We start from the raw sequence: 10,821 nt of genomic DNA on the forward strand, positions 1-10,821 counted from the left end.
TGAAAGATTCCCACTAGTATATGAAAGTGATAACATGAGAGACTCTCTACTATGAAGATCATGGTGCTACTTTGAAGCACAAGTGTGGTAAAAGGATAGTAACATTGTCCCTTCTCTCTTTTTATCTAATTTTTTTTATTTTTTTAGGCCTTTTCTCTTTTTTTTATTTGGGCTTCTTTGCCCTCTTTTTTTTATTTTTCGTCCGGAGTCTCATCCCGACTTGTGCGGGAATCATAGTCTCCATCATCCTTTCCTCACTGGGACAATGCTCTAATAATGATGATCATCACACTTTTATTTTTCTTACAACTCAACAATTACAACGCGATACTTAGAACAAAATATGACTCTATATGAATGACTCCGGCGGTGTACCGGGATATGCAATATGACAATGATGGAGTGTGTCATAATAAACGGAACGGTGGAAAGTTGCATGGCAATATATCTCGGAATGGCTATGGAAATGCCATAATAGGTAGGTATGGTGGCTGTTTTGAGGGAGGTATATGGTGGGTGTATGATACCGGCGAAAGGTGCGCGGTATTAGAGAGGCTAGCAAAGGTGGAAGGGTGAGAGTGCGTATAATCCATGGACTCAACATTAGTCATAGAGAACTCATATACTTATTGCAAAAATCTAGAAGTTATCAAAGCAAAGTATTACACGCATGCTCCTAGGGGGATAGATTGGTAGGAAAAGACCATCACTCATCCCCGACCGCCACTCATATGGAAGGCAATCAATAAATAAATCATGCTCCGACTTCATCACATAACGGTTAACCATACGTGCATGCTACGGGAATCACAAACTTCAACACAAGTATTCTTTAAATTCACAACTACTCAACTAGCATGACTTTAATATTATCACCTCCATATCTCAAAAAAATCATCATGCTTCAATCTTTTTCTTAGTATTCAACACACTCAAAAGAAAGTTTCACAAATCTTGATCACCAAGCATATTGTTATTAAGCAAATTACCATGCTATTAAGAGACTGTAAAAATAATTTAAGTGAAGCATGAGAGATCAATAGTTTCTTTAAAACAAATCCACCACCGTGCTCTAAAAGATCTAAGTGAAGCATATAGAGCAAAATTACATAGCTCAAAAGATATAAGTGAAGCACATAGAGCAAAATTACATAGCTCAAAAGATATAAGTGAAGCACATAGAGCAAAACTACTTAGCCCAAAAGATATAAGTGAAGCACATAGTGTATTCTATCAAATTTTAATTCATGTATGGCTCTCTCAAAAGGTGTGTAAAGTAAGGATGATTGTGGCACACTAACAAACAAAGACACAAATAATACAAGACGCTCCAAGCAAAACACATATCATGTTGGTGAATAAAAATATAGCTCCAAGTAAAGTTACCGATAGAAGTAGACGAAACTTTCGGGGCATCCCCATGCTTTGGCTTTTAGGTGTCCTTAGATTATCTTGTGGGTGCCATGGGAATCCCCAAGCTTAGGCTCTTGCCACACCTTGTCCATAATCCATCAAATCCTTACCCAAAACTTGAAAACTTCACAACACAAAACTTAAAGTAGAAAACTCGTGAGCTCCGTTAGCGAAAGAAAACAAAAGACCACTTCAACGTACTGTAATGAACTCATTCTTTTTTTATATTGGTGTTAAACCTACTGTATTCCAACTTCTCTATGGATTATAAACTATTTTACTAGCCATAGATTCATCAAAATAAGCAAACAACACACGAAAAACAGAATCTGTCAAAAACAGAACAGTCTGTAGTAATCTGTAGCTAGCGCAAGATCTGGAACCCCAAAAATTCTAAAATAAATTTCTGGACGTGAGGAATTTATCTATTAATCATATTAAAAAATAATTAACTAAATAGCACTCTCCAAATAAAAATGACAGCAGTTCTCGTGAGCGCTAAAGTTTCTGTTTTTACAGCAATTTAACAAGACTTTCCCCAAGTCTTCCCAACGGTTCTACTTGGCACAAACACTAATTAAACACAAAAACACAACCAAAACATAGGATAAATAATTTATTTATTGCTAAACAGGAGCAAAAATCAAGGAATAAAAATAAAATTGGGTTGCCTCCCAACAAGCGCTATCGTTTAACGCCCCTAGCTAGGCATAACAAGCAAAGATAGATCTAGGTATTGCCATCTTTGGCAGGCAATTCTTCGATGAGGCATCTATTTCCCTTAGGAATTTCTTTCTTTCTAGTAATTATCAAACTTCTAGGCACAAAATCAAAAAATTCATTTGTAGCAATCGGTTCCTTAATGATATCAAAAAGATTGGGATGAATGCTTATAGATTTAAGATCCGCAGTTTCCTGACTAGATGATTCACCCTTATTTTTAGGAACATACATAAGCTTGGCAATTTTAGTAGGAGGACTTGGAGTATTCTTTACGGAAGTAAAAGTGGTTCCTAAGTTTGTAATGATACCCTCAAGTTTATCAATTCTAGTAGAATCTAAGTTTATCTTCTCATTAACTATGTGTTCCTTTTCCTTAATATTTTTCAAAGTCATTCCTACCTTAGATCCATATTGAGTAATTTGATTGTGGATCTTTTTATCTAGATTTTAAATTAATTCAATAGTAGCGACTTTATTTTCAATAATTTCAAGTCTTTGCATGACGTGCTCCAAAGTTAACATAGATCCATTAACCAAAAGAGGTGGTGAGCCAAATAAATCTAACATAGCATTATAAGAATCAAAAGTATGGCTACCTAAGAAGTTCCCTCCGGTAATGGTATCGAGGATATATCTATACCAAGGATTAACACCTACATAAAAATTGCGGAGAAGAACTAAGGTAGATTGCTTCCTGGTAGATCTATTTTGAGCATTGCAAATTCTATACCAAGCATCTTTTAGATTTTCTCCCTCCCTTTGTTTAAAATTTAGAACTTCACTCTCGGGAGACAACGGAGAAGATATGAGACTAGCCATGAGAACAAGCAAACAAACTAGCACACGAGCAAACAAGAGCAAACGGGAAAAAGAGGCAAATAGAGAGGGAGGATAGAGAGAGAGGGCGAATAAAACGGCAAGGGTGGATTGGGGGGAGAGGAAAACGAGAGGCAAATGGCAAATAATGTAATGCGAGAGATAGGGATTGTGATGGGCACTTGGTATGTTGACTTTTTGCGTAGACTCCCCGGCAACGGCGCCAAAAATTCTTCTTGCTATGTCTTGAGCTTGCGTTGGATTTCCCCGAAGAGGAAAGGATGATGCAGCAGAGTACCGTAAGTATTTCCCTCCATTTTTGAGAACCAAGGTATCAATCCAGTAGGAGGCCACGCTCAAGTCCCTCGTACCTGCACAAAACGATAGCTACTTGCAACCAACGCGATTAGGGGTTGTCAATCCCTTCACGGTCACTTACGAGAGTGAGATCTGATAGATATAATATTTTTGGTATTTTTGGTATAAAGATGCACAGTGAAAAGTAAAAGCAAAGTAAAAATCAAAGCAAGATTAAAGTAATGGAGATTGATATGATAAGAATAGACCTGGGGGCCATAGGTTTCACTAGTGGCTTCTCTCAAGAGCATAAGTATTCTATGGTGGGTGAACAAATTACTGTTGAGCAATTGACAGAATTGAGCATAGTTATGAGAATATCTAGGCATGATCATGTATATAGGCATCACGTCCGTGACAAGTAGACTGAAACGATTCTGCATCTACTACTATTACTCCACTCGTCGACCGCTATCCAGTATGCATCTAGAGTATTAAGTTAAAAATGGAGTAACACCTTAAGCAAGATGACATGATGTAGAGAGATAAATTCATGCAATATGAAATAAACCCCATCTTGTTATCCTCGATGGCAACGATGCAACACGTGCCTTGCTGCCCCTTCTGTCACTGGGAAAGGACACCGCAAGATCGAACCCAAAGCTAAGCACTTCTCCCATGGCAAGAACTACCAATCTAGTTGGCCAAACCAAACGGATAATTCGAAGAGACTTGCAAAGATAACCAATCATACATAAAAGAATTCAGAGAAGATTCAAATATTATTCATAGATAGACTTGATCATAAACTCACAATTCATCGATCTCAACAAACACACCGCAAAAAGAAGATTACATCGAATAGATCTCCACAAGAGAGGGGGAGAACTTTGTATTGAGATTCAAAGAGAGAGAAGAAGCCATCTAGCTACTAACTATTGACCCGAAGGTCTGAGGTAAACTACTCACACTTCATCGGAGAGGCTATGATGATGTAGAAGCCCTCCGTGATGACGGCCCTCTTCCGGCGGAGCTCCGGAATAGGCCAAAGATGGGATCTCGTGGATACAGAAAGTTGCGGTGGTGGAATTAGGTTTTTGGCTCCGTTTCTGTTCGTTTGGGGGTACGTAGGTATATATAGGAGGAAGGAGTACGTCAGTGGAGCTCCGAGGGGCCCACGAGGCAGGGGGCGCGCCCCCCACCCTCATGACCGCCTATTTTGTTCCTTGGAGCAGGGTCCAAGTCTCCTGGATCACGTTCGGTGAGAAAATCACGTTCCCGAAGGTTTTATTCCGTTTGGACTCCGTTTGATATTTCGTTTCTTTGAAACACTGAAATAGGCAAAAACAGCAATTCTGGGCTGGGCCTCCGGTTAATAGGTTAGTCCCAAAAATAATATAAAAGTGGAAAATAAAGCCCAATCTAGTCCAAAACTTTAGATAATATAGCATGGAGCAATCAAAAATTATAGATACATTGGAGACGTATCAATGACCTTGCGCGAGGAGAGATCAAAATAGCGGTATCCTTTCTGCTCACGGGGATAACCAATGAACACACAACGTGTAGAACGCGGCGAGAGCTTGTGAGGAGCTGTGGCAGATAGGTTGGGGTAGCAGAGACACCCAAAAGTACGCAAGTGATCATAGGTGGGATGCATGCCATAAAGAAGAAAATGGGGGGTAAAGTGATGGATAGCATGCGACGGGCGAATGTTGACGAGACTGGTGGTAGTGTGGAGGGCTTCGACCCAAAAGGCAGGAGGGAGCTGTGCTTGAAATAAGAGAGTGCGGATGACGTCATTTGTGGTTCGGATGTGGCGTTCGGCCTTACCATTTTGGGGCGAGGTATGTGGGCACGTTAGACGAAAAGAGATGCCATTGGAGGAGAAGAAGTCACGAAGCGCGGTGGTGAGGAACTCTCCGCCATTGTCACACTGCAAACATTGGACCATCACATGAAATTGGGTGAGTACGAAAGAGAAGAAACGGCGAAGTGTGGCACATGTATCAGATTTGGCGCGGAGCAGGAAGGTCCAAGAGTAATGCGTGTAGTCATCCAAAACAACAAGGTAGTACTTATAACCCGAGAAACTAATGATCGGAGAGGTCCACAAATCACAATGTAATAATTGGAATGGCGCAGTGGTATAAGAGGTGGAGGTGGAAAAAGGGAGATGAGTGTGTTTGCCTAATTGGCAAGCGGTACATAATGGCGACCTAGATCTTTTATTACATTCAGTGGGAATATCAAAGGGAAAATGAGCTAATGACGAAACGCTGGGGTGCCCGAGCCTTTTATGCCAAAGATCGGAATGGCAAATAGTGAAAGCCGCTGGAAGAGTGCTGCCATGGTCGCCGGTGAAACGGTAGAGGTCACCGGAACTATTGCACCTCAGAAGCACCACCTTGGTTCGAAGATCCTTCACGGAAAAACCGAGGGGGTCAAACTCCACAGAACATAAATTTTCGTGAGTAAACTTGCGAACGGAGATAAGGTTTTGCACGATGTTAGGGGATAACAAGATATGAGTGAGATAGAATGGGCGGGGAGGGAGACGTGTGTTACCAATGGCGACGACTGGAAGCCGAGCCCCATTACCGACAACAATATGACGAGAATCATGTGCTAATAAGGGATGAGACTCGAGCAATGTACCTGGGTCCCCGGTGACGTGGGATGAGGCCCCTGTGTCCATTATCCACTCAGCCTGGGGATGAAACGCGGCGACGTTGCTCGGAGTAGCCTGGTACATGGCCGCGGCATCCTAGGAGTATGGCGAGGCGGTGTAGTGGGCCGGTGGCGCGGACGGGAGCGGAGCGGGCGGAAGCAGCACCGGATAGGCATGGTGCGACGCGCCGGGCCGAGGGCCGAGTACCCCAGCCGAGTTGGGAGGGACCCCGGGCGCACGCGGGGGTGGGAAGGGCAGCCCCATAGGAGCAAAGTACCCCAGCCACGGATGCTGGGAGCCGCGTCCGCCAGCGCGGTTGCCACCACCGCGCCCGCCTGCGCGGTTGCCACCGCCGGGCTGAGCACCGCGACCACCAGCAGCGCCAGGAGCACCACCACCGCCGTCGGGCGGACCACCACGATCGGCACGGTCGCCACGATCCGCGCGCTCGCTGCAGCGGCCGCCGCCGCGCTCATCATGGACGGCGAGGACCTGAGCACCCTCCGTGCGCGCCCGCTTGTCAAGGGCGAGTTTGGCGAGCACGAGGCGAGAGCAAGCCTGCGCGAAGGTCGGCAGCGGCACCGTGGACTGAAGGATGGCAGACTGGAGCTCGAACTTCTTCCCGAGGCCGTCCAGCATCTGGAGGGTCAGAGTGCGGTCGGTGACCGGCTCCCGGACATCGGCAAGGGCGGCGGCGAGCCCCTAGAGATGGCGGCAGTAGTCATTGATGGAGCAGTCGCCGCACACGGCCGCCCGGAATTCTTTCCCGAGATGCATGGCGAGCTCAGCCTCATTCTCGAGGAAATACTCGTGGAGGCGCGTCCAGATGGTGTAGGCGGTGGAGCTGGCCGGGGCGACGACGTCGAGGAGATCACCGGCGACCGTGGAGTAGAACCAGAGCACGATCATGTTGTCATCATCGCACCACAGCGGATCGGAGAGGCACGCGGCGGCGCCGGCCTAGACGTGCGCCTCGGCATGGTGCCTGGCGAGGATGAGGTTGAGGTAGTTCCTCCACCGGGCAAAGCTGGAGCCATCTAGCGCCAGCTTGAAGTCGACGATGTGGGTTATGCTAGCGAGAAGACCACCAGGAGGTGCGGTGACGACATGCACGAAGAGAGGGATCTGTGGCGGGGGTGGGTTGGGTGGGATGGGAGCGAGGGGTAGGCCGCCGAAGGAGGAGGAATCAGGAGTAAGGACCGCGCGCGGGCGCGCATCAGCAGCGGCTGCAGCGTCGGCGGTCTCGTTGGCCGAGAGGTGGCCATCACTAGCATCGCCGGTGTCAGTCGGGGGCTGGGGAGCCAGAGGGTGGGTCGACATGGGGAGAAAAAGACCTAGAGCTCTGATTACCAAGAAGAATGGAGGAATGAGTTGCCCTTCTGTATTCCTCGAGTGAGCCAGTACATATACACGGAGAGGCCACGATCCCTACATGCAGGGAAGTGGGTGATCAGGCGCCGGTGCGTTAGCTAAGTACCTGGAGACCCGGCCCTGTGGTTACAATGGAAACACATCTCATACACACACATGCTCATGTACAGTAGTCATGCTACAGCTCAACAGTTTGAGGGCAGCATGGCTGTCTGGGGAGACTCAGGGGATGGCGGGCTGGCGAGGTGGTGCGCGGCACCGCCCGCCGGCCGGAAGGAGGCTACCGGTTAGGGCAGGATAGATCACGTGGGAGGAGGACAAACCATCACACGGGGGAGGAAGATGTGAGGGGAAGAAGGTGGCGGCATGATCGTGCCATCCAACAGCTCAAAAAATTGACTTATGCAGATTTTTTTCCCTAGATACTTGACATATAGGCGGTCCTAATTTCAATACCGTTTAAACACCATGGTGAAAGATAGAGCCCATTTGATTGAGTTGAACAAAATAGTTACACATTATAGTTTTTTGTGTGGAAAGAGCACCATTATAGCTTCACTGCTAGGGAAAACGTTATACAAAGAATCTTAACAGCAGCGAGGTTTAAAAACAAACGCTACTGCTAATTAGCAGTAGCGAGCTTCAGAAGACCGCGCTACTAATAGCCCAGTAGCAGTAGCGCTCTAGGTTAAACGAGCGCTACTACTACAATTGCCACGGTGTTGCCTTCAGGCTAGATATAGTAGTAGCGCCCTTCCCCTTGACGCGCTACTGCTAAAGTACTTATTAGCAGTGTTTTTCTTTAAAACTCATTGCTGCTAAGTATCATCCCCTCTTGCAACTAATTAAGTTTAGTCCCATACTACTAAGCGAACAAGGTGTTTACCACCTTAAATATGTTACTTCTCAAACTATCTCAAGCACTTGGTCTTCATTGAATTGTATGTGTAGGATTTGTGGCTGCAATATGAATCTTCACCTGTGCCTATATAGGTACGGTGAGGATTCATGTTGACTATTTAGATTCTACAAAAAAAGATCAATGATGACCAATGTATATTTTTGATGTTTTTACATGCTTAGCTTTAGCAGTAGTGTTTTTTCGGGAAAAAGTGCTACTGATATTGGGCTTAGCAGTAGCGTGCTCCCTGTAACAACGCTACTACTACAGCAAAACAAAACACGCAGCCTGGCCCCCGCACGCTCATCTCTCAATCGTCCCCCTCCGCCCGACGCCGGCAGCTGCGGTTAGGGTTTCTCCTCCGCCACTGCGCGCCACCACCACCACCGCCGCAGGTAATGCTCCTCCCCCCTCTCGCCGCCCCTCTGCTAGCTGCTCCTCCACCCTCTCGCCGCCCACTCTGTCGCTGCTCGCAAGCTCTGGTCGGGCGCCTTTGGCCGACTGCCCTCGATCCCCTTGCCGGCCGCTGTCGTCGCCCCCTCTCATAGGAAAGTCACCGACCTTACCCTCGTCAGCACCCCCGACCGAGGTCACCATGCCATCCCCCCTCCTCGTCAGCACCCCCCGAGGGTTGCCCTATACCTAGATGCAGCGAGGGCTTACGAATTTCATATGGATAACTAGATGCTTCTGTTTTCCTGTAATAAGTTATTTTTTGCAAAATGTAGGTGCCAATTTAGTTGAAATGCTTTGGTAGGTGGTACAAGTATTAGTTTGCAATTGCCAAGTTAATCCCAATTAAATTTGCCACTTGTTTTTTTAATCAGTTATCTTAGGCAATAGGGGCCAAATTAGATGAAATGTGTCTTGGTAGGTGGTACCTTGATTTGGTAGACTTATTACAGATCTTAGGATTATACCTTTGGTAGGGGCCAAATAGTTTTTTTGGCAATAGGTGCCCCTGGAATTGCTTCTCGCGGAAGAATCTCTTCATCTAGAGATATTCTAGAAGGTGTTAGTAAGCTAATTGAGAACTTGTTCTCTGTGAGTCTTGTTGGCTGATTTGGCATTGGCCTGCTAGCTGTTGGTTCTATTATAGAAGGTGTTGGTAAGTTAATTGAGAGCTTGTTGTTTACTTTTTGGGATCGGGTTCCACTATGAAAATATAACTGAAGAAGAACCAAAAATATCACATGCTACTGTTTTTCTTTCCTGTGAAGTGGATCGTTAATCCTTTGCTCATATTGCTTTAGGAAAATGGCGCCACCACCAACACCACCATGTCGACTGTGCAAGTCAAGGTGCGCCAACAGCCTTGCAACTGGCAAGTTGTTCGGCATCTACTTCCAGCCGAGTTTTCATCATGCAGCGGTAAGAAATTAGATGAAATGTAACAACCATTTTATTTTTAGTGTTGGCATTACTGCATTGTGTCATTTTTCTTTTTTACACAGATCGTCCCATGCAATGTGAGGTTGAAATTCAACAAGCTGACAGGAGACACCGTGACATTTGAGGCTCCTGGGGGGCGTACACTATGGAGGTCGAGAAAGGACGCAATATGTCACAGATTGGAGGAGATGGATGGGCCCGTTTCCTCACCCGCATGCGTCTTACTGGTGGTGAGTTGATCAACTTCTCCTTTAGAGCAGAAAGACCTGAGTTGGCTGTCATTTATCTCAACCTAGTGGAAGATGATGAAGATGACGAAGATGATGAAGATAATGAGGACCCACTCAATGAAGATGATGAGAACCCACTTCATGAAGCCATCGTATCTCAAAGAATGAGGTTGAGCGAGGAGGAGGTGTGCAACCTATGAGACATAATTCTGCCACGTGATGACTTTGTAGGGGTGCCATTCGTGATCCTCCTGACAAGTACCATGGTCGATCGGCATGAAATGGTATGTTATACTGACTGTAGTAATTTGATGATATATATATGCTTTATTGTTATACTTAAAATGCAAATTATCCGATGATATACTTAGTGAATCCAATGATATGCTTTGTGGAATCTAGTCGATGATATGCTTTAGTGTAGAGTCTGATCACATGCTTATTAGTGTAGAATCCAAGGAACTAATAATAGTGTAGATAATCCATATATACTTATTAGTAGAATTCATGCTTAATTAGTACAAATGCATAGTACTGTGTATTTTGATAGTGTAGAAATCTATATTTAATAGAAATATATTTGCAAGAGTATGTGCAAGGCTATTTATTAATTGATATGTTTTTCTTATTCAGAAATTGCCAAAGAACCTATCTGTGAGTTGTGGTATCGAGCCTGGTGAAGAAGGCTCAGCTGGACTATGCCTTACCGCAAGGGGCTCCGTCACCACATGTACTTACCGCATGGACACAGACGGTCGCACACACTTAAACTTGGTTGGGTGGAAGAGATTCCTCGTTGGCAAGAATCTTCGTGTTGAACAGGCAATCCTAATTACTATTAGGAACACCCACCGCCCAGGCTTCAGGATGATGATCGTCGTCGATATCATCTAGAACTACATATGTGTGTGTGGCTATATCATCTAGAACTACATATGATGATCGTCGTTGATATCATGTAGAACTACATATGATGATCGTCGTCGATATCATCTAGAACTATATAT

This window comes from Triticum aestivum, chromosome 7A (genome assembly GCF_018294505.1).
Source record: "Triticum aestivum cultivar Chinese Spring chromosome 7A, IWGSC CS RefSeq v2.1, whole genome shotgun sequence".
NCBI lineage: Eukaryota > Viridiplantae > Streptophyta > Magnoliopsida > Poales > Poaceae > Triticum > Triticum aestivum.